This window comes from Ambystoma mexicanum, chromosome 3p (assembly GCF_040938575.1).
Source record: "Ambystoma mexicanum isolate Mex_15411 chromosome 3p, UKY_AmexF1_1, whole genome shotgun sequence".
NCBI lineage: Eukaryota > Metazoa > Chordata > Amphibia > Caudata > Ambystomatidae > Ambystoma > Ambystoma mexicanum.
The window spans coordinates 359,702,937-359,728,295 of record NC_090925.1 but is presented as its reverse complement, the minus strand read 5'-3'; the positions used below and the strand labels follow the sequence as shown (position 1 = coordinate 359,728,295).

General features: G+C 47.4%; 1 protein-coding gene across 2 annotated transcripts in view; it reads right to left on the bottom strand.

Moving 5' to 3' along the window:
• The window catches only part of KIF3B (kinesin family member 3B), a 373,294-nt gene extending 355,471 nt beyond the window's left edge, over nucleotides 1-17,823 (bottom strand). Inside the window, exon 1 of one of the 2 annotated variants that reach the window (XM_069651014.1) lies at nucleotides 17,689-17,823. The gene's annotated coding sequence lies outside the window, so the exon portion shown is untranslated. The remainder of the gene's footprint in view (nucleotides 1-17,688) is intronic. The other variant, XM_069651015.1, reaches the window with a different exon arrangement.
• Nucleotides 17,824-25,359: the final 7,536 nt, after the last annotated feature.

Below are 25,359 nucleotides of genomic sequence, written 5' to 3'. Positions count from 1 at the left end.
CTGATGGATATGGAGGTGAATCACCACATCTACCTAGGAAAAAGTGTTAACGACTAGTTTTGATATAGGTACGGTAGGTAAGTAGTTACTTTTTTCTATACCCGTTAATGTTTGTACTATATTGCTTCTGTTAGTATGGTGAAAACCATTACGGTTTCTGTTGCGAAGGAAGGGACTCAATCTATTGCCCCGTAGTACCCCTACATAACCCAGTGCTCGGTTTTTTAAAGTATCAGTGCAGCCCCAACCTTGGTTGAGTATTACCTTCAGTCCAGACAAGTAGATAATGTATGGGTAGTCTTTTTTGCTATGCCGGTCCCGTGTGGTTGAATGAGATCCAAGGGATTCCTGTGTTGGTCGTGGGTCTCCTAGGGATTTGGGAAAGCAGTTTAAGATTAGTCAGAATCCTATCATTGTGACAGTTATCTGAGCGAGTCCCAATTAGACAATGGTGGACTGTCTCAGTTTGTTTTTACGTGGCTAACCATTAGTGCGCTTCTGGACATGGTGAATGCAGGCTAGCTGGCATTCTTCTGAGTCGGAACGCTCAGTGTTGTGTCAGATCATACAAATTGTTGGGTCACTAATACAGTTGTTTTCGTGATATCCTAGTGGATGCACTTTTTGGTTTGGTCCTTGTGGACTGTATTCCAACCGCCTCCAGTGTGCGCTCAAGGTGCCATTATCACGGTGATCTCATTCGTTGCAGGTATTGGAGCAGAGCTATTTTAAGTCAAGTATCTGTACTGACTTTAGCGCCCAATCTTACAATCTCCCTGCACTCAGGGAATGTTGGCCATACTCCCGTAATATAGTGTGATAGTACGTGCAGTGGTTACCGGGTGTTTGATCTGACCGGTGTCAATTACTATTCAATGCGGGAGAATTTTTTGCCCGAAAACTGCATTCTAAGTACGTTCAATAAACAAAAGACAACGTTCCTTGAAGAGGATGCGTGTTAGTTCCCATATATATTGCAGCCGTCTGTTTGATCGGCGATAAAACGGGGTGTTGGAGGCTTACCTTTATTTTTGGATATATTACCTTTACTTTTGGATATATTCCGGCCTACAGGATCAACAGAACACTGTGACACTTGCGCTACGTCCAGCTAAACAAAGAGTTGCTAAGCAACCCGGCTGGAGCTTTTATGCAACATTGTCGCTTTCTATTTCCTTAGTTCCGCTGTTGGCCATTATTGAGTGGACGGGAGTGCATCCATTTGTATACCAATACATGTGCTGGGGTTCGGTAATAAATGCAGGAGGTGCCCATTCCATGAGTGTAGGCACAGACTGCAAGAATTGCTGACTACTGAGTGGATTAAGCTCTGGCAGTGTGAGCAGAGCAGTTATTCAGCAGCGTGTTGTTGAGTAATTAGGGTTCATTATTCATTTACCATTAACCATAAGTGAATTATATTCTGACCGAGTGCACACCTCTGTTGTAGTCTTGGCTCTAAAGGGTTTAGGCTCTGACCGTATAGGTAGAATAGTTCTTCTGCAAAGTAGTGCTGAATATTAGGGACTTGGTTCAATAGTCTGCTCATTTAAGGTGGAACGGTGGTCACCTAGATATTGTCATGGACTGTCCACTGTGAGTCCCTCACTGGTTCATGTTATTTAAACCCCTATTAGCACAACAATTCAATATGTCTGGTACATCTTCAGTATATTGTGTGGTCTGAAGGTAAGTCAGAACCAGGCATGTGTCCAATGCTGAGAAGCCTAATGGGTTGTTTATTTCATAAGGGCCAGATCGTGCCACTGGATCTCCTCATTAGGCCATGTCTGACTGTGTCTAGACCAAATTGAACATTGGAGAGTAGCTCATCACTGCAGTGATTTCCTCTCTTTCAGTGGCCTTCTTGTGTTGTTGCAACGAGATTTTCGTCGTTATGTTCCTAGCTCGCGTAAAGGTATCATTGAAGATTTTCTTGGGGTAGCCTCTGTTCCATAGTTGGTTTTTTTTTTTTAAGGCTCCTGCTTGGGTGTTGTAATCTTCAGCCAATGTGCATGTTATTCGATACCTTAGGAACTGTCCGAAGGGTAAATTGTCCCTCAGTGCTTTCGGATGGTAGCTGGTATACTGTAAAAGTGAATTCCTACCGTTATCTTTTTTTGTACACTTTTGAGAGCAGTCTTCCTTCTTGGGCTAGGATATGAAGGTCCAAGAAATGAGATTCCATTCTGCTGAAGTCCATGGTGAACTTTAGATGGATATTGCAGGTGTTCAGCCAGAGGTGGAAAGCTGTTAGTTCTTCACCTGTGCCTTGGGAAAATTGATGTGGGCCGAAAAAGGATTAGTTCTTACATAGATATGTTCAATTTAAAAGCATTCCACGTACAGATTTGCTAGGCTACGGGCAAAAGTTACTCCATGGCCGTGCCCAATATCCATTGAAAAAATGTCTCTTCATATAAGAAGTAGTTTCTTGTCAAGGCAATCTCTGTCTAGTGTGTAATGAAACCAGCATGCCCTGTTGATAAACTTTAGTCATTCATAAGGCGTTGTTTGATCATTTCCACTGTTGCTGCTTGTGGGATGTTCGTATAAAGTGCCTCTCTATCCATAGTAACAAGCCACTGGTTTCTACTATCGAAAGGTAAAGTAGTTAGTAAGTTCAGAATCGCTGTGGAGTCTTTCAGCGTCATCTTGGGTATCTTCTCTCATAAGAACCGATCCACATATTGCAATAATGGTTCTAATATTGAATTTATCCCAGATACTATTGGTCGTTCAGGACGGGGTGCGGTGGGGTGGAGGTGTGGGGGAGGGCCTTAAACTGCTTTCCAAAATCCCTAGGAGACCCAAGACCAACACAGGAATCCCTTGGATGTCGACCAACCACGGGAGACCTGGCTAGCAAAAAAAAGACTACAATATCTACTTGTCTGGACTGAAGGTAATACTCAACCAAGGTTGGGGCTGCACAGAGAGCACTGGGTGATGTAGGGGTACTATGGGGCAATAGATTGAGTCCCTTCTTTCGCAACAGAAACAGTAATGGTTTTCACCATACTAACAGAAGTAATATAGAACAAATATTAATATGTATAGAAAAATGTAACTACTTACCTACCGGACCTATACCAAAACGAACACTTTTTCCTAGTTAGATGTGGTAATTCAGCGCCATATCCATCAGGGATGCTGATCCGATATAGACAGAACAAAACGGCTTGGTCCTGAAGAAGAAAAAAGTCTGCGACATCCATCGCTACTGTGATCAATGTCATCCGGCAAAAAATTTAAGATTGGACCCAGCTTGAACCACAACTCCCTGTCATAACGGGCCAGGGTGGCCAGGGCATTGGCGGCCTTCGCTGTTGACAGCGGCATAGATGATGCGCTTGCCCATTGCGTCCAGCTTTTTCCCCCCTCCTGGTCAGGGGGTACCATGGATTTGGAGAACTGATTTTGCGACCGCTTACTGGTGGCGACTGACACCAGAGAGTCCGGGGACGGCTGCGATCGGAGGTATTTAGGGGCTGAGGGGCAGGAAATATCTCATTCGGTGGCACAAAATCAGCACACTCATCTGTATCTGTGGTGTCTATATCCGTGTCCGTAGGGAGTGGATCCACCACTGGTACAGCTGGAGTGGGTGGTGGCATAGGTCACCTCAGTGTTGAATGGTGGTTTCTGTGCTGTGGTTTTGGACGGCTGTGTCTGGGGGGAGCTCGTCACCCAGGCCATTGGGGGCGGGCGCCACTGCTGTATTTTTAACACCAAAGTGTGTAGCGTTGTCAGAATATCCAGGGACATGTCTCTAGGGCCCTGTTGGCGGACCACCAGGGCTGGGACCGATGGAGGGCTATCGTGCCTTGCCACGACTGATGGCCGGGCCTGTTTCACAAAGGGTGGGATGTCTCTTCACCCATTGGGCTGTCCCCTCCCTCGTCTGAGCATCAGCCTTCCTGCAAGGACTCCTCGTCTGAGCTTATATAGATTGCCATGACTTGATCCCTTGCTACCTCCCTTAGACCCACTGTAGGCCTGGGGAAAAACTGTCAGTGACAACAGTGCTCTTGATCTTCCCGCCTCCTTCGGGAAAGAAATGACTGGTGCCTTCACAGACTGGGTAGTCATGGTTGAGGCGGTTGTAGTTATGGCCAGAGCGCTCGTAGTCGTAGAGGCAGTGTAACCCTTGGTGACGATTTCTCCATTGACTTTGCAGAGTCGCTGACAGCATCATCGACGAGGCTGCAGTAACGGTTGTCGACAGGGCCCTGGTCAGCGTGGCCGTGGTAGACAGCAGTCTCGCCGACAGGAGCCTCTTATTGCGAGGCGCTGGTGGTGTCGCAGCTGCCAAAGTCGTGGACGTAGGCATCGACAAGGGCCTCGGAGTGCCTTCCTTGCGAGAATGTTTCCTTGGTCTATCCTTTGACGAAGGTCCCTTGCGGACTATCCGGTCAAGAATTCGGTGCAAGTATTTGACATCCCCTCTTGTGGAACACTATCTGACCAACCACCATACACCCAATGATTTGAGTTGGTGGGTTCTGAAAAGAGACCTTGTGGGCGCCAATATACAAGGCTGCCTCCTGGACCTCTAAAGTAGGTGGATCCATAGGATGGACACCTTTGATCATGGGTTGAAAGAGCAGTTTATCCCCCAAATATAATCTTCAATTACCATGCCTGATCCAAACAAGTTCCCCTTCACCACACCTCTATGCATTATGAGCATCACTGCTCTACACAAAATTAACTGGAGTTTATGATACTTTGACACAATAGGCATGTACAGTAACATGGGCCACGACATCACGTCGGTCTGCATAGCTTCCCAGCCCTAGTGGAGTTCTATTGGTTCACTCACGCACACCACTCTCAACATTAGGTCGGCCCGTACCATTTCCACATTGTATTCCCATCTTGAAGACTATTGTTGCACTCATACATACTCTCCTTATTTTTTTGTCTACACATCCAAGATTGGCTCGTTTGTAGACACACCCTAGTCACTTGCATACACATTCGAGATTGGCTCCTCGGATGACAACACCCATAAATGCAGCACATTAGCTTTGCTAGAAATACACATGTTTAGCAACGTGGTAAACCGTGAGAATCATTTATTGTATTGGTCATGATTGAATTCAAGACCATTCCGCCATCTCGCTGCTCAGCGGATGCTTGAAGCACGAACCGGAGCACACAGTTTAACAGATACACCTTGGCACATTTACAAGCAGGTACGTACAAACCCTTCTTTTACTTGGAGATTCTGGACTCACACACGGACGAATATGACATCTGTTACAATTATTTCAATTATACTTTTCCCCTTCCACTTTGACGGATCGGTTCCTCGTTCTCTCTCATCCTTTCTCTACAGACGCGGTCGGATTATGCACATCAGACGAGAAACTTTAGGCACACTGAGCCTAACACAGGAATAACGTTGTCTAGTGAATGGATAACCCTTTCCCTGAGTGCACATAAAGGGGCTACATAAACAAAAACTCTCCCTCTGACGCGCACAAGCTGATGACGGTACAAAGTGCATCAATCAGGTGAGCCGGTGATTTCTTCCCATTGCACCTCCCTTGTCTGCATTATAAACCATGGTTGGCTTTGCGTTAGAACAGTGAACTGCGAACTGGACATGATTTTTTCCTTCTTCTATATGGAATGGTACCATACCATTTCACTTGGGAACAAACAATACCTATTTACACATGCTCATTTCCCCCCCATAGGACATAACCTAGTTCCAGCAGCAAACATAAGACCCGGACGGTGACTGATTCTGGCGTCCGGTGTGCCTCAGCAGTGAGGGAAATGGGGCCATTTCTCTTTCGTGGCGAGCCCGCTCTTCTTGCTTACCACAAATGAGTTTTTTAATTTGCCTCTACTAATTCTAAATTTCTCTATTTTAATATACCATGCTCTATGAATGCCAAAAAACCTACATAGACCCATTTTTTGCTTTTACATCCACAGGGTCCTTTCACCCAATGCCCTGATGAAGGCAGCCATGAGGATCTCCATCCACATCACCGCCGAAACGTGAGCTCTATGAGAGCTCTATGAGGGCACTGATGTTATTTTCACATTAGGCTATACGGCGACCCTTTTCTGGACATAGTCCTGTTATTTTCAACAATTTTATTGTCCCCCATCGCGTTGGCAGACCCCACTTTGAGCAAAAAGTCTTCTCTACAAACAAAATAGTACTTTGCTCTCATCTATTGGCATCAATGATGAATTCAAATCAATGCTTTCACCGTTTCAGGCACAGGCATTAATCCCATGTGTTACAGTTGACCAAGTTTGGCACGAAATGCTAAATCATTGTTATATCAGAATGTATAAAGCTGCATAGAATCACCATAGCCGCTTCTTCATCTCCGATTGATATTTCTATCAATACAAATTCAATATTGGGATTAACCATATTAATGTCTACAAGCCAATATTCAAGTGATTTTCTTTGATGAAAAACTATTCTTTAATACCTCTTTTTATTTGTATGTTCTGTCCCAAGTCTACACGATTTGTCTCTTGGGGTTTCTTTTTAACTACACTTTCTTCTTCCAATCTTTTTCTTCTGTACAAATTTCTGCTTAGAATTCTTTTGCTATGTTTTCTGATGTTTTTGTTGTGGAATTTGAGCATTCAACTTCTTCCTTAGTATATACGATATGTTAATTGTTACAAACTGTTATATGCTTTTTACGTTTGAGTCCATGTATTTTTTTTCCATTGATGCTTATTTTTCAACATAATATATGAGAATAATCTGACAAACTTTTTTGATCTGTGTGGTGTGTGTCCGTCTGTGTGTGTTCTTCTGGCATGGAACATAGTGAATAATTTAACTTTGAGCTTTACATAAATCAGTGGTTGGATCGAATAGGTTTCAAATTATGTAACCTTTTAGAAGCCAAACAGATGTAGCAGTGCCCCCCTTTTTTTGATTGTAGTATTGCATTTGGCCAACACTGCTACCCATCCACGAGGGCAACCGAACCGACCATTTGGTGGTTTTCTTTTGGCACTGGAAGAGAGGGACGGTCTCCCAGAAGATACACCACCCACCGGCAGGCTTACCGTGGATGGGGAAGGTGAAGGAGAGCGCATGTGCATCAAACTGTGACCCGTGGCAGCGGCTGCCCTTGTCTGATATGCAGCATGGCGCTTAGCCTATCTGTGGACATCCTGTGGAGGAACATCCTCAGCGGATCTCGCTCCAAAGGTCGCCCAGATCTTGAGGGGGCCTGTACGCGGCTGGAAGCCACACCTGGAGCGCTTTCTTCCTTCAGCCATGCCACCAACCTGCGGTATCAGTCCCGCTTCATCTTGGCAGGGAAACACCTGCAGATGTCGCATCGATCCTCATCATGGTCAGTATACAGACAATAGAAGCACCTTGTGTGCCGGTCTTCCACATAGATGTTCCTCAAACCACATCTGAAGCATAGCCTGAACAGACTCTGCTTGCCTTCTTCTGACATGGCAAGGTACGAAGTAGGCCTCAAGTAGGCCTTCCGAACAGGAGAACGAAGAACCGACAATGTAGCGGTCAATCTTCACCGGCAACGGATCATCGCTGCCAGCACTGACCAACAATCAGCGAATGAGAGAGAACAATTTATCCGCTGAAAAATACACAAATAGGAAAAAATGGCTCGAAGAGCAACACAAGAGGGTTGGGTTTTAGGGAGGCTGTCGTCATTGAATGGGTGCAGTATGACCCAGACTTCAGTGATTGGTTAATGGGAGAAAGACTGTTTTCAAACTCTCAAAGCAAGCAAGACTGCTGCTTTCTTTTTTACAGAGGATTCCCGGCCTGACAACAGAGAACATTCATGAGCATGTGTATTCGTATTCATGAGCACATCAAACCATGCCAGACCACATGCTGGAGAATACAAGCTTTCAGACAAGTCATTCCGCCACGTAGTTAAAGAACCCAGGCTGGGAGTTGGGGTGTCAAGACAAGACAGATTATAGCTGGAAAAATTACCATTATGCTGCTGGCTCTGAAAGGCTGTTTGGGACATGGTAGGACCATTGGCATGCCATGATCTTGACACTTGACCCAACCCAATAGCTACTGGCCTTTCAGAAGAAATAGTATGGCAGATTCCTACAAAAGATATTTGCTGTAATGGAGGGTGGAGGCTGTTTGGGGAGTGAAGAAGGCGAGTGGGGAAAAGATCTTTATTTCTAGTGGCTACTACTGCTCTTACCTCTGCTGTAATAATTATATGAAGGTACCCTTCTAAAGTTGCAGTAGTGGCTCTGGTCGTCTGCAATGGGGATAACTGGAAGATGGGTGGAAAAGCTGGATTTGGTTGTGTAGGCCACCGACACATACAATTACCCTTCCTGACACTTAAATAGGGGTGGGGGTTCAGATAATGGTGAAAAACAAACAAGTCATGAGGTCTGGTGCTGGAAAACAAATGGCAATGCGAGTAGCTGGATTCTTGTCACCCCACCACTTACAACACAAGACTGTATCTTCTACCCAGCCTTTCTAACTGTCTTGCCCACCTCTAGCACATGCAATGACATTACTGGAAAAGACATCACAGAAAATAACGCAGTGGTTGACGTCAGTCTTGGTCCCTAAAAAGCATCAATGGATGCGGGCAGATAGATCCATGGACCACTGTGATGGTGGCTGCTATGGGGGGGGGGAGAGGCAAATATACCAGGGGTCAGGAGCCTCCTGGGATGCATGACGGATCAGGTGTTAGTGGATATATGGAGGGAACTGCACCAGTCCGCAAGGGGCTACACCTTCTACTCCCCGGACATGGATCTCGGACACGGATTGATTACTGGTTTGTACACTACCAATACGTAGAGGATAGACTCAAGTGAGATCATACCCGCAAGCTGGTCAGACCATGACATGGTAAAGGTGAACTTAGTGTTGTCTGGCCTAACGGCCAGCAATTCATTATGGCGCTGCAATGACATGCTGCTAAAGGACATGGTTTTTAATGATGAAATGAAGAAAGCTATAGGAGTACTTTGTTTTCGATGACCCGGGTAGGTCGAATTGGGAACAGTCGGCTTTTGTACCTCCGGCTGAAAGGAATTTTCACAGCTGAAAAATGGAAAGGTAAGATCCAGAGAGACCTCACTCCCATAGAGAAGGTTCTCGACGGGTACCCCAAGATTAGGGGCCTTATTTCTTGCATTTATGGAATCTTGCTGAAGACCGCTAGAAATGCAGTGATGGGACTGAGGCATAAATGGGAATGGGATTTAGCCATGGAGCTGGATGAACATCTCTGGCAGTTAATGTGTAGGTGTGCCTTTAAAAACATCAATTTCATGCCAGTATAAGCTTCATGGTGTTAAGTTACAGCTTCGCTGGCAGTATGATACCATGAAGTTACCCAAAATGTTCCCAGTGGTGACCCCCAATGGTGGCATGGTTGTGGAGCAAGGGTGGATTTCTGGCACATGTGGAAGAGTTGACCGCGGTTCTGGGATGGATAAGGGATGCGGGGGGAGAGGGGATGACTGGGAGTGTGAGTCTGTGCTGATACTGTTTGGAGTGGTTAAAGATGAGGAACAATGCCGCCCCGTCCGCTCGTTGGCTTACTTTCTCCACTTGGCGGCAAGAGCCTGTCGCGCTACACATTGGAAGAGAAGGGACCTCCCGAGAATCAAAGAATGGTCGGATACAGCGAGGTACATTTACTTCATGGAAAATATCACAGCAGCAATACATGGTAGTAGTGCAAACCTCGAGGGGGAATGGCTGCAATTTTCCCAATGTTATGGAAGGGTTGGAGGGGAGGCCACATGAGCTTATGAAGGTCTGCCCGGTCTCCGGGAGTAGCTGTAGGAGTTTAGTGAGCAAAATTGAGGGTTTGGAAGACTTGTGCTTGGCCACTACTTTTATTACATGTTTGGGGCGTTTGCATCCCAAAATTGTATGCGTTATAGGGGATGCTCCCCGGACAAGTGGAGGGGCCGTCAACAAGAATGACTTGGGGTTCCTGTATTTGAACCACCAAAATGAGGGCTCTGCTCTACAGTAGTTTTCAATGTTTTTCGTGAAAACTATCATATTCAATTCACAAAAAATTAAAATTTAAAAAAAGCATCAATGGAGGTTACGTTAGCAGACGTAACCATGAATGTGCCAAAAGACACAGTTAGTCAATGTGAAATAGATGGTCACTGTTAAGGACAATCAAACCATGAATAAGGTTGTTTTTGAATAGCTGAGACTGTAAATTAAATTCAAGAACTCTTCATTTTGGCTGCTGATTGTTTGCTCAGCATCAAACACTAAGTGGTGGTGGTTGGACTTGAGCCCTGATCTCAGCTCTAGATGTATGTTCATGTCCGCTTTGGGGATTACTCGCAGAGAACACAAACTACAAAATAAACCAACTGACATATGGAAATGCTTGAACAAACGTGTTAAGAAAAATAAGATTGTAATGACAGTTGTATGTTTCCCTCTATGAACAGGAGACTACAAGTACCAAAACACTTAATAACACCAACCTAAAAACTAGCTCTGGGTTTTGTAATTGTGCTTTCAAGTCCCACACACAAACAAATAAAATAAAGAAGAACATACCTCTCAGCCTATCAAAACTCCAAGATGGGCGATATCCAATGTTTTCGGTTTTAGTGGGTGAAAGCACATTGAAGTCTATCATGTGGAATAAAGCTTGCACAAGTTTTGCAGGGCACTTGACACTAGCTAAAGGTGGTCAGTTGAAAGATATGACCAACACCAAGAGACTAAAAACACCAGCCTGTCGCCAGTGTTTGAGAGCCATGCCGATTGCTGTTATGCATGAGGTCAAGAAAACGTGATGTTGCTTGACAAAATGTGTCAGACTTGCAGAGATCATTGAAATGAAGCCGAAAGTTTAAAAATGGGGTTTAGCTTGGTGACTCGGTCTTGAAGGAAGGCACAGGCTTGGTAACTACCTGGAGATGTGCGAGGATTTGCAAACACCCCAATCATACATGCTTCAGACACGGATTGGTATTGGGTGTCAGATGTTGGCTATAGCCTTGTTCATGTATGGATTTATAAAGCACAAACGTAACTGGGAAGCAACAGAGCACTGTACAAGGGAGAGGCACAAAAAAGGTGTCACCGGGTTAGCTGGAGTGGATTTCACAGAGGGAAAAGGCAGAGTGAGAAGTAAGGTTAATTGAAGCGACCAGCTCTTCTCAGAAATACTGCAGCAGAGGACTGCAGGGCATACATCATTGGGTGGAAAGTGACAGGACACTGATGTGAAGGGGATACAGAGAAGGGAGTCTCGTTGTATGGGTGGAGGGGATTTATAGTGATATTTTCGAATGGCATATTTTCGAATGCCATTATGTCGACGCAACTTTGCCGAAATTCTTTTTTTTTAATTTTAGGTTTCAAATGGGGGGGGGATCCCCCCAAACCTCTTTTTTTAATTTACCAAACAAACAAAAAAACATAAAATTAAAAAAAATATATTCTAAAAATAACATTTCGGCAAAATGTTTGACATAATGGTGTTTTGAAAATATGTATTCGAAAATATGACCGGATAACAGTGGAGGGGGTATACAAGAAAAGACATGTTTGTGTGGTTTCCATATGGACAGACAGCAATGGAGGATCCTACCTCCTTCTGCATAGATTTAAAAAGCGGGGGCCAAATAGCATTTGTGAGGGTTGGAGTCTTTTTGCAGGCGTGCCTTGATGCTGTGGGATGTGTGAGCCTGCCCATGAACAAGATTATAAAAAAGAAAATACGCAATGTGTTTTGCAAGCATGTGGCGACTCGGCTGGCCTTTGCCCAGACAGTTGCTTGAAACTAGAGTTGAGCTCAAGCCCAAGCCAGTGTGACGAATCGGGATGATTTGTCTCTTCTCCCCAGAGGGGAACCGACCCCTGTGAGCATAGGGAGGCGAGCCCGCTCCCAAAGACCATCCCTAGGGGTCTGGGCAAGTGGGACCTCATTGGGAGCGACTCTCCTCTCTGGGATAAGGACTCCCAGTCCAATGAGGACCAGCCTGAACCGACTACATTGTCTGCCTACATGGGACTGGAAAACTGCTTGTTCTCCGATTTTAACTACAAATACCAGCAATCCTCCTTCTACCCTGTTGGGTTCAGGTAATGCAGACTATCATTTGAAGGCTGCCGCAAAGGAAGGACACACCTTTTTTGATGGGGATCACATACGTACACATAATAAGAACTGTGATGGGAGAGAGACCAGTGAGGCCATGCGCAACTCCTATAAAGGGAGGAGAATCCACGGTACGCAGAGGCGAGCCTCTGAACACACCCTGGAGGGGCGGTGACGTAGCAGGAGCAAGACATGCTATCTGGAGTCTACGAAGCAGGTACACTGACCAAGCAAGAGGCTCCGGTCAGGAAAGGAGCCTAGATGGGAAGCAAACCGTCTTTGCTGGTGGCGCAACCACAAGAACACAGTGGTGGGCCGGGCACCCATTGACCGACGCCGAGACCAGAAGAAAGAAAGGAGCCAGAGTCCCCCCACCCCCCAAGCCTCACACAGCGAGTGCTGGCACTAGCAAGGCCAACTGGAAGGTTAAAGCTCCCACTGTGGGGACATCAGAGAGGGCGGTAAACTGTGGACTGCCAAAGCCATTTACAGTACGAGAAGCTGGAAAACTGGAATGGGCACAAGGCCAAGGTAATCTGAGATGCAAATATTGGCACAAGGTTGGAGAAGTCGCCATGAACATGAAAGCCTAAAAGAGTGTAATGGGCATGTGACCCAATACAAAGAGTGAAAGATATAGGAACACTCTCTATTGTTAGGGAGAATTCTAATTTTATGGCTAATTTCCCTTACCTATAGAGTCCCCCAGCAGCGTTGCTGGATTTGATGGGTTTGTTTTTTTCTCCTGCTAAGAGTGAGACTCTTTATCCCACTCTTAGGCATCTTTGCTATGTGTGTTCTAGGCTAGTTTCTCTCACCTCCATAGGAACCATCTTTATTCACATGTGTTACACAGCACCATTTGTGCAGTGACACATGGGTGTTGTAGCGACAGCCAAACATAGACTCCATACCCTGGGACTGACCACTGTCTCCCAGGGCATGTAAAGTCCCCATTGACTTTACTAGTCAATTTTTGTGAACTAAACCAGTACAACCCATCTTACTATGGAAGTACTGGGAAGGGTTACTAGTTTTTCCCTTATGTTCATTTTTCGAGAGGGTACCGTACAGTTCCTCTCTCAAAAGTTTCTGGCTGGTGGCAGTGGTTACTACTGTAAATATTCGACCGCAAATATTTCCCCTATGGGATTTTCCCATTGTTCGAGGCTACCACATTTTCTGACAGCCTATAACATACTGCTGTTGTATTTTAATATTAACTTTACTCCGGTAGGTTTTATTTGCCAGAACTTTAATATAACTTCTTTCTCTAAACTCCTAACCCAGGTGGGGGATCCTTTGTTCGTCCTTTTGGCGGGCTTCTGCCGAGAAGCCCTCCTTTCGGCGCCACTGAGTCTGGGGTGGGTCCATTGTGTGGGAGGGGGAGTAGGACCCCTGGACAGGGTTGCCTCAGCAACCCATGTCGTACTCTATCCCGATAGGCTGGAGGGTCTCCCGCCAAGATGACCACTCCACTGTGTGATTGACAGCTAGGCTGTATGAATGGGGATCTTTTTGCATAAAAGCAGGGTCCTGAGGACTGGAAGAGCAAGACGTCGCCACTGGAACTAAGAAGCTGAAGAGGAGAGAAGCCAAAGACATCTGCAATGACTGAACCACCGGTGAAGCCCTGCTGCAGCATCTCACGACTTTTCTCCACACGACGAGAGAAGATCTTCATCTGCAAGAGACTTCTTCCTTTGAGCTGGTGGGGCCAACCAGTTTGCCAATCGCCTCTCCGGACCTGCCTTGGTCGAATCGCCAGTACCCTGTACTTGGAGACCGGATAGCCAGGCACCCGTCCACCCGGACCGCGATTTAAAGGAGCGTACCTTTTATTCGTCGAGCAGCACTGCGGCTGGTTTCATCTTTGGGTAGTGCAGTAACTTGAACCTTCCTCATGACGAGAGCCTCTCTTCCTCTGCTGGAACCTCTGAAAGGCATTTTAAATCCTTTACCTACCTGTTGGGTTGGCCGCCCCTCTCTCTAAACATTGTCTTTCACCTCCTGCATCCACCTTTTCGAAATCGTTAACCAAAGACCTGACTGCGGCTACAAGAACATTTTGCTCCTGGGCCTTTGCCCTGTACCACTGACTCTGGCACAGGCCTATTGACAATGGCTACATTTGTTAGAACTGCCTTCTTTAGATTGCTTTTAAATGAGAACTGTATTGTTGCAACTACTTCTTATAACTACCCTTTTCTTCCCCTTTTTCAAACTTCTGAAATGCCATTTTGCTCAGTTTTCATTTAAGTATTTCCTATACTGATGCACTGTCTTGCTTAAACTGGCCCACAAGCTTATGGGAAGTGTTGTTAGGGTGTGTAAGAAGTCTGTATAACTTGTGCTTTCCTTCCCCTATGATAAATTGCTAGAGTATCCCTTGTGTGTGGTTTTCACTGTGCCGTTTTGCTCATTTTTCACTCTGGTTCACTTGGTCTGCAATTTAACTAGGGAGTGTGTATATTTCTCTTTGACTTATTTTAACTTGCTTTAAGAACTGTGATAGATGTGTTTAACTAGAAGTGTATAAAATAAATATATATCTACTTTTTAATACAAAGCTTTGGTCAGTGTTTCTTTGTGCCATAGTACTGTAGGCCTATTGTGTAAACCCTGAATACTGCTCATCTCTCACTTGAGAGAAGTCTGACTGCTCAGCCACAGCTACCAACTAAATCTTTGTGGTACAGACTGATACCAAAGGGGATTTTAACATGTAGTCCTAATCTTCTGTAGTGCTCCCTAAGGGAACTGCACAGGATTCTGCCTAACATCTATGAAGGCTGGGAAACGTTTACATTACCAGTAAGTGATACAATTATATGGATACACGTCCGGTGAACCAGAGAGTACACAAAAAAAGTGTGCCTCGTATCCAGGCTGGCGAAGCCAACAAGCGTATTAAACTAATTGGACTAAGAAACAATAATCCTACCAAAGAGGCACAGGACTTTGGGGAGTCACCGGATCATCAAGGTGGGATACAAAGAAAAGTACATGCAAAGTAATACTGGAGGGATTTAATACTGATAAAAGCTGAAGTGATCCTGGAGGGATTCAACCAGTGGTAAACAGTGAATAGTATAAAGGAAGACTAATTTGTCTTTTCCCAGAGGGGACGGGGATGTGGTGAGGGTAATGGGGGTGCAAGAGAGTGAGAACTGTCAAGACATTAATAATTTTAGCCGGCGAACTACACACGAGGAATGGACACTGTAGAGAAATACAAACAAACCTCTGAGACAGATCATAAGTCCTCTAAGCACCGGGCCAGGCAGAAGCCTATTCTGAGACTGTTGTGCAAGCCTCCTTTTCTTTTTTAGTTAGGTTTTCTAAAGTGCAAGGGCCAGTTAGTAACTAGGGATTTGGACGCAGGACCCTTCATTTTGAACTACAACGAGCACCCTTCGTTTTTTTAAAGAAGGCAGAGAATTTCCCTCATAGCTATAGGGCCAGTTAGGGATCGTTTCCTTTTATTTGAATAACCCCATCTATACCATGACCCCTTTTTGTCCGAGTCCTCCTTTTGCGTCACCACACCAGCCAATTCGCCCTAGCTGGCCCAAGACCCACCCGGGCCTCCCACCACTATTCCAAAATGGCACCAGAAGGTAGTATATTCACAAAATATTGCTTCTGATTTTTCTTTAACAGTTGGATTCACAGCACTGTTGCCAAACGTATGTTTTCAAAGTCTATCTTATTAACGGAAGATGCTGTTAAAGCAAAAGGCACCATCTCCTTTAACAAATCTCAAACTCCTTCACTCCATATGCCGTTTTCTCTCGCATCAACCTCAACACAACAGCCAGTGAAGGTTTTTTTAGAGTGTCAACCCATTTAAGGCAATAGGAATACATGCTATTTTAAATGGTGAATGAGATCTGCTGGGAAGATCTCATTCAAATCTGCAAACGACATGAGTTTGAAGGGTAAACATGGGTCTAAGGTGAGTAATGGCGTTCAAAAGAGGGCGAGTTGAGAGGTAGGACACTGGTTCTGTCCCTCCCTCTTCTTCCCTATCATACTGGGCTTTCCCTATATGCCTTTGTCTCCAGCTGATGGTCCACCATGTTATGGATGGTGGTGCAAGGAACTATAGACAACCTGCAGGACAGTTTATAGCCAACTTGGTGCCCAGGACGAAACACCAGAATGCACCCCCCCCCCCACATCCCCTACCCCCGACTGGCACACGTCACTCCAAAACTACACCTATGTATGCAACATCAGATGCTCAAATGGGGCAGAAGGGCCCTTTTACTTCTGTAAAATTTTAGATGAGGAAGGGCTGGGTCTCAGTGTGTGCATGCCCAGCCCCCATCTTTAGAGAATATTATCTACAGACCGGACAAGATATCACGCAAGAGCAACCCAATAAACAAGGCACAGAAAGGATTGTACCTCTTATAAACTTTAGCCTTACCATTAATAGGATGATGAAGCGTTTTAAACAAAACCGGCTTCTAATGCATGGTAAAGGGTCCACAGTTCCTCATCCACTACCTCCTCACTATTAAGCAGGCTGGCCTGCAGCTAGTGAACATCATGGTGTGGCAGTGTAAAAAAGGGCGTTTGGCCTAGTTGATGTTCAATTTGAGGCAACTTCTTTAATTGCTTCCTGTGTTTAATGTGGGCACAGTATGGCATGCTCATCAGAGCCACATACACAAAACGTTCCAGTATGCTAGTGTATGGACATTGAACACAGACAAAAACCGGCATATGTGCTGCTACACATAGGAGCGCCACATAAACACCATTAACCAACAGGGTGGTGGCATGTGCAGGGCACAAAATATTGCTGCACACATCACTGCATTGATTTGCCACATACTCATGTCTGCATGATGACACACAAAGAACTATACTTTCCTATTCAAAGTGCCAAGTGACATTGAGTTGCCATCTGGTGTGTGTGCTAGGCAGTGGCTGATTAGAAAATTAAAAGACCCTTGATGCTAAGTGCATGTATTTAGTCCATGTCCCAAAGCAGCCACTAGAATACTTAAGCAAGAAAATTACACTTAACCTTCCCAGGGATGCGCCATGTGTAACTAAAAAGTAAAATACACACACAAAAAAAAAACGTTTTGGTGTGTCACTTAAAGACATGAAAAGAAAATAGTTTACAACTTTTTCTGTATGGCATTTTAATTCTCTTTGAAGAATGCATAGGTTTAGTCGGTGGATACTTTTGCTGGCCTGCTGAATAAAAATGCCCCATGTTCATTTATTAACACTGAACTAGCACATGCTGTGTAAAAACAAATGGATTGCCCCATTTGAAAAGCTGTCAGCACAAAGAATGAGCGGCACAGGGTGTGTAACTCCAGAGCATCTCACACACTGCGGTTATTCCAAATGCATCAGAGAGCAGCCAGCCGCACATCACAGACGAGCACTGACCAGCAAAATCTCTCTCCGCTTTCTGGGTGGGCCCCTTACTATGCCCCCTTCCAGACCTATTTAGCTTTGCGCCCCAGTCCGTCACCACTCTGCCCGGGCAAAGAAAATGGGCTGACAACCTGAATACATAGGCTTCTCAAGTTCTCACCTGCCGCTGGGTCCTCCTCAGCTCCCGGCTGCCCCTCCTCCGGCCGCCATTCCCCGCTCCTCCCCTGTCACCGCACCGGAAGCGGACGGAGCGCGCAGTACACTTCCTTGGTAACGTAAGCACACACCAAAACGTCCATAGCAACCGCATCACGCCAACTCCCTAGCAACAGGCACCAAAGTCAGAGTATTGTCCAGTTGCCATCCGAGAAAGGGATCATAGCAACGGCCCGCCCACTCTTTTTCACGTGACTTCCTACGTCATCATTGTGATTTTTGGAGCGGGATGGCTCTTGCTGATGGTGTGATTGCAACCGGAATCTGCTTAATGGCCTTGCGGTTGCAGCGGTTGCGGTCGGGGGAAGGCTGCTGGTGCAAGTACAACCGGAATCTGCGTGCTTTTGGCTTGTAGCGCTTACAGAGACATTTACCGAAACGTTTCTGCAAGACTCCCAATGGAGCGTCCGACTTCGTCTTGTTCCTCGTCATTTTTCTGAGTGGGAACCGCTAAGGCTCTGGCTGCCAGGCTGCACGAGCTGCAGCGATCTGTGTGCTCTTGGCTAGCTGAGAATACAATGTGCATTTTCTGGCTTAGAATACAATGTACATTTTCTTCGGGATACCGTGACCGTTCCCGCAAGACACCAGACACCAGATTGAGATGGGGAGCGGAAAATAAAAAAATACTTTTGTTCAGCTATTCAACGTGTAGGGTATGGAGGGCTAAGAACGTGGACAGTGGCTGGTGGTGTTTAACTGAGGGCTAATAGCAAAGGGGGCTAACAGAGTAATTTAATGATGAGTGTGTTCAGCATGGGTGGTTTACAGGGGGTCGGCTGGGGCTTTCTGCGTGTGGTTCAGGAGAGGCACATAGGCTTCTTGGTGTGGGGAGCATTTTGCTATGTGGCGGGAGGATGGGCATTATGGTATTGGTCTAGTCTAGTGGGAGGGTTGGGGCATATTGGTAGGGTCTGAATGGTTGGATATGGGCACATCAGTGTGGGTCTGGAGGGATGGGGCACGTTGGTGTGGGTCTGGAGGGATAGGGACACAGTGGTGTGGGTCTGGTGCAAGGGATGGGGTACAGTGGTGTGGGTCTGGAGGGATGGGACACAGTGGTGTGGGTCTGGCAGCAGGGATGGGGTACATTGGTGTGGGTCTGGCGAGAGGCACAAGGACACAGTGGTGGGTCTGGCGGGAGGGATGGGGTAAATTGAGGGTCTGGAGGGTGGTATGGGGCATCTTGGAGGGGTCTGCAGTGGATGGATGGGGCGCATTGGTGTTGGTCAAAAACTGGTATGGGGCATCTGTTGGTCTGGAGGGTGGCATGGGTCATCTAGATGTGGAATGAGGCATCTTGGTGTGGGTCTGGAGGGAGTGGATGGGGCACATTGGTGTGGGTTTGATGGGAGAGATGGTTCATCTAGGTGTGGGTCTGGATGGGGATGGTTCATCTGGGTGTGGGTCTGGAGGGTGGGATGGGGGCATCTTGCTGTGTGGATGGAGTGGTGGTGGCATCTTGGTGGGGTTTGCAATGGATGGGGGCACATTGATGTCGGTCTAGAACAGGTATGGGGCATCTGTTGGTCTGAACGGTGGGATGGGGCATCCTGGTGTGGGTGGGATGGGGACATCTGTGCATCTGTAGGGTGGGATGGGGCATCTTGGTGTGGGGGTGGAATGGGGCATCTTGGTGTGGCTCTGGAGGGAGTGGATGGAGGCACATTGGTGTCAGTTTGGTGGGAGGGATGGTGCACATTGGTGTGGGTCTGGGGAGGGACGGGGTACATTGTGGGTCTGCAGGAAGGAATGGGGCATCCTGGTGTGGGCTGGATGGGGACAACGGTATGGGTCTGGAGGGAGGGGATGGGGCACCTTGGAGTGGGTTTGATGGGAGGGAGGGGCAGATTGGTGTGGGTCTGGGGAGGGATGGGACATATTGTGTGAGTCTGGGGGGAGGGATGGTAGCATCTTGGGGTCTGCAATGGATGGGGGCACATTGGTTTTGGTCTGGAACAGGTATGGGGCATCTGTTGGCCTGGAGGGTGAGATGGGGCATTCTGGTGTGGATGGCACTGGGACACCTGTGCATCTGGAGGGTGGGATGGGGGCATCTTTGTGTGGCTCTGGAGGGAGTTTGGTGGAGGCGCATTGGTTTGGTGGAAGTGGATGGAGGCACGTTGGTGTGGGTTTGATGGAATGCATGGGGCACATTGGTGTGGGCCTGGGGGAGGGACGGGTGTGCTGGTTTGTGTGGGATGGGGACATCAGTGTGGGTCCGGAGGGAGGGGATGGGGACACATTGGTGTGGGTTTGATGGGAGGGATGGGGGACATGGGTCTGTGTCTGGGGGAGGGATGGGGCACATTGTGGGTCTGGGGAGAGGATTGGTACAATCTAGCTGTGGGTCTGGAGGGCGGGAAAGGGGCATCTTGCTGTGTGGATGAAGGGATGGTGGCATCTTGGTGGGGTCTGCAATGGATGGGGGCACATTGGTGTCGGTCTGGAAAAGGTATTTCTGTGGGTCTGTAGGATAGGATGGGACATCCTGGTTTGGGATGGGGACATTTGTGTGCATCTGGAGGGTGGGATGGGGGCATCCTTGTGTGGCCCTGGAGGGAGTGGATGGAGGCACATTGGTATCGGTTGATGGGAGGGATGGGGCACATGCGTGGTGGTCTGGGGCGGGACAGGGCACATTGGTGTGGGTCTGCAGGGAGGGATGGGGCACTCTGGTTTGGGTTAGATGGGGACATTGGTGTGGGTCTGGAGGGAGGGTGTGGGGGCACTTTGATGTGGGTCTGATGGGATGGACGGGGCACACTGGTCTGGGGGAGGGATGGGGCACATTGGTGTCGGTCTGGGGGAGGGATGGGGACATATTGGTGTGTGTCTGGAGGGAGGTATGGTGACATCTTGGTGGGGTCTGCAATGGATTGGGGCACATTGTTGTTGGTCTGAACAGGTATGGGGCATCTGTTGGTCTGGAGGGTGGGATGGGGACATATGTGTGCATCTGGAGGGTGGGAATGTGGGCATTTGTGGGTCTGGATAGAGGGAATAGGGGCACATTGATGGGGTTTGATGGGAGGGACAGGGCATATTGGTATGGATCTCGAGTAGGGATGGGGGCACATTGTGGGTATGGGGCACGGTGTGGGTCTGGAGGGATGGATGGATCATCAAGGTGTGGGTTGGGAGTGCAGGATGGGGGCATCTTGCTGTGTGGAGGGACTGACGGTGGCAGCGTGGGGGGTCTGCAATGGATGAGGGCACATTAGTTTTCGGTCTGGAACAGGTATGCAGCATCTGTTTTGGAGGGTGGCATGGGTCATCTAGGTGTTGGTTGGGAAGGTTGAATGGGGCATCTTGGTGTGGGTGGGATGGGGACATCTGTGCATCTGGAGAGTGGGATGGGGCATCTTTGTGTGGGTCTGGAGGGAGGGGTGGGGACATCTTGGTATGTGTCTGGGATGGATGGGGCACATTGGTCTGGAGGGAGTGATGGGGCACATTTTGTCTTGGTCTGAAGCGTGGGATATGGCATCGTGGTGTATGGAGATGGATATCTTGGTGTGGGTCTAAAGGCATGGTGGCACCTTGGTGTGGGTCTGAGAGGGAGGTATGATACATCTTGGTGTGGGTCTGGATGGAGGGATGGGGCACATTAGTGTGGGTCTGGAGGGAGGCATTGGGGCTCATTGGTTGGGGAGGGATGGGGGCATCTTGCTGTGTGGAGGGAGGTTGGGGCATCATGGTATGGGTCTTTAGGAAGGGATGGGGCATCTTGGTGGAGTCCGGATCGGAGGGGGGCATTGTTGATCTGGAATTGAGGGACAGGGCATATAATGGGGGCATGTCAGGGAATGGTGGAGCATGTGGGTCTGAGTGAGGGCTAGATCACTCTGGTGGGAAGGAAGGGGGAATCTGTGTGTGAATGGAGGGATGGGGTATGTATGCTAGAGATAAGGATGTCGGTCTTTGGGAGGGGGCGCATGTGTGTGTCAAAGAGATGGGGTAATCCGGTTGTGGGTATAGAGTGAGGGCCGGTGGCGCCATCTGAGTGTGAGTCTGGAGGTAGAGGTAAAGCATATGGGTGTGGCTCTGGAGAGCGGGCTGGACCACCTTGGTGTAGTTATGGAGGGACGGATCTTGGTGTCTTTGTGTGGGTTTAGAGGGAGGGATGGTGGCATGTGAGTCCGGAGGGAGGTGGCATTTGAATATGGAACGTGTGTTTGGAAGGAGAAATGGGGCATTTGAGTGTGAATTGGGACATGTAGGGCTGGGGTATCTCCTTGTGAGTGGGGGCATGAGGGATCATTAACAGCGGAGCAGCTGGAGGGAGTGCCACGGGCCCAACCTCAGTTGTGTCCCAGACATGCACACCTACAGCCCGGGGCACCCCTAGCTCTACGGTCTGGCCAGCAGAGCGGTCCAGGGGACGTGGACAACCAGGCGCCGGGGAGTGGGATTCCCTTCCACTGGAGGGGGTTCCGCGACCCAGCAGTTGGACAGGGACGCCTGGCATTAATGGGTTAATCTGCTGGTGATTGAAAGTGAGAGACCCCCAATAAGGCTGGTAAATCCCTCAACAGAGTCAATAAGAACACATCCCAGGAGGGAATGAGACCAAGTGAAAGTGATATTAAAGGCTTTTATCTAAAATGAGGGCAAGCAGAATATACTCTGCTCACGCCGAGAGCGCTCTACAGAAAACATGTTACAATTTGGTTATGTACAAGAAAAACGTTATCTGCTGTGGGAAGGCCTAGGGGGCACAAGAAAGATTGGGATTGGACACTAAGAGTTGGCACCTATAGATGCTATAGGGTCAAAGACATCTGGTTGGTTCGAGGGCACGTGATATGACGTGGTGTCCTGGGTCAATCGGTCAGCTGGGCTCATCAGCCTGGTATGCCATGTTGACTCTTATGTATCCTTTGAGATCCTAGCCATGTAACATTTGCCCTTGTGGCCATGCACTCCCATTCATTCAAAACTCCGATCTGTTTGTCCGGTGGAAACTCAAAGGCCTGTATCTTAATACTTGTGAAAACAGGGTTCAAAGGCAGGTTATTTATTGCTGGTCATAAATTAAGCGTCTCCATCAAATGTAATACCCACCCTGTTTATACGTCCCTTAATATACTAACTAGGGAGTAGAGCTCATGGGGTCATTGTATGGTCGGAGGTGTCCACTTGATAACAACAAAGATGATTCCGAATAGATGGCTGCAGCGACTAGGTCACAAAAGATACATATCATTATAGGCATACATTTCATTGTGGGGGTTCAGCGATCGAATGTCCAAAACATCTCTCTCTGTTAATCTATTTTAACACCTTGATGAGCTGGAGAGACTTGAGACCCCTTTTACATGCAGGCTTTTTACACGTGGCTTGCTGTGTTGAACTTAAGTCATACTGGTTTGTAACATACTATATTTTCCATTTAACTAGGCACTCTCATTATAACGGAAGGAAAAGGAAAGAATTCATTGCAGAATAAAACATATCTTTGACCAGAAATTCATGTGTTCATGAAAAAAAAGGCAGATTACAGCTGTAAGTGTCTGTGGGTTTGTTTTTAACTGGGGGTGTGGTTTACTAAAAGTGATTAGCTGCTATGTTATGCTTACACAATACTACATATATATTTACATTTGAACTCATAAAACGTGAGGTAGCGTAATGCTGGTGTGTGCAGTTTTACATTTGGTTGTGTGCTGTACTGTTACAAACAATTACTATGACCATTTCAGTATCACAGATTAACATGCGCCATGCTTTCATCGTGGAGGGTTAACATAAGGACTTCTAATTATAAATGTGTATGTATTTATATTGTTCACTCATGGGCCCACTACCCTACCATTAGGTTTATATGATCCTGTATAAAAAGGCGCGTTGACTCTATCCATATTGAAGACACACGACTCAATGGTCTTTTTCTTTAACTTTTAGTTCTGTTGGTTCTGCCCTAGGGGGTATGGGGGCTATGTTTTTATAGCCAGGGTCTGTGGGGGTGTGGCGCAGGTTTATAGAGACAAATAGCTTTCGCTCTGGCCCCTTCTCTGGGCTGTATCTGGTTTAGTGAAGTGGGACGGAAGGCAGTGTGGATTTTTGTTGCATTCTCGCAGCCAGCCTTCTCATGGGAACCGAGCAGTCGTGGAGACGGCACAGGGGAGGAGGTGTGGGGAGGAACTTGCTCGCTGTGCGCGCCTGACAGGCAGAGCTGCAGGTGTGAGTGAAAACTTCACGACTGTTTTAGCATTGTAAAATGGAGTCTGTGATTTTATTCGCTTCTGGCCTTATACTGTTATAAGGGGTGTTACAAGGGGGTCACAGTTCCTAAAGGTATTCCCGCACCAGTGCTCCGGGGCCCTGAACCCAAAGCAACCGTGGCTGGGCCTATCCATGAAGTGTAGGAATGGGGAGGGGGGTTCTAAATGCCCCCTCCTTCCACTCATTCCCCCTTTCGTTACTTAAGTAACGAATACTGTAACTGTCCCAATCTCTTACGCTCTTCCTCCTCTGCTACCGCCTCATCTCATGCAGGTGTCCCCTTTACTGGCATCCATGCCCGCATACCGCCCTGAGACTATGCCCCCTTCTGGCGTATTCATCAGGGATGCAGCTCATATAGATACACCCTCCATCACCTTCCAGGTCCACCCATGCTTCCTTGCACCATTTGGTACTGCATTTGCACAGCATCGGAGTCCTAGCTGACGCACACAAAATATGAGGAGCAAAAAGACAATGAGTGGTATGAGGAGTTTTACCTTCCTTCTGAGCCAGGAAGGTAACCATGAAAAAAGATTGTCGAACCAAGTGCTGGGCTGTGCTCCTCCTTCGTCCTTCATCCGCTCGCTGAGGTCGTGCACTGCTGCTATCACATGTGAGAGGGAACCGTTCTCAGCGTCTGCAGAAGGTACAAATGTGCAACATGCGCTCCCGATTTTCGGCAAACACCTCCATCGATTGCTGTTAATAGATCCAGCACGTATCGATTTTGCATCGTCATTAACCTCAGGGCTCTAAGTTCCACTTTGATGTCATTGAACACTTCTTCAGTGTCGTTGGCCAATTGGATGAGCTCCCACCTTGTGATTTATAGCCACTTGGCGTTCGCTTTCACCTGGATGCTGGGAACGAGGGGCACAAAAAATGTCCCTACGAAGCTGAACAATCGGAATTGATATGGTATTTGGGCCAAAAGTTCTGAGGACTTGGTTGAAATATAGTTTGAGGATCGCTTCTTTCTTCGGAGTGGATGTTGTACACATTCCTTGTCTATGGCATACACAGGAGCCGTTTCGAGCAGTGTTGGGGATGGTTCCTCTTGGATTGCCGCATGTTTACTTTTCATGCATGTGGCTTTCAGGCATCACCATTAGCACAGAATGCAGTGTTGCCAGGGAGCACGTGCCTCTCCATGATTGCGGGAGATGCAGGTACGCCATGTTGCCGCAAACCCAATATGTGTCCATCATTGCCACTGTTCCCTTTTTCATGTCAGGTTTTATGAGAGTTTTGCTGCAGTTTTCGTTGTTCCCCCATGTCCCTTTTCCCTTCTCCGTGGAAGCACAGTTCATACGAAATGTTTTTCTGCAGCTTGAAGGTTTTCTCGATGGCAGTGACCCACGTGAGTTTGCTTATGTGTTCAGTC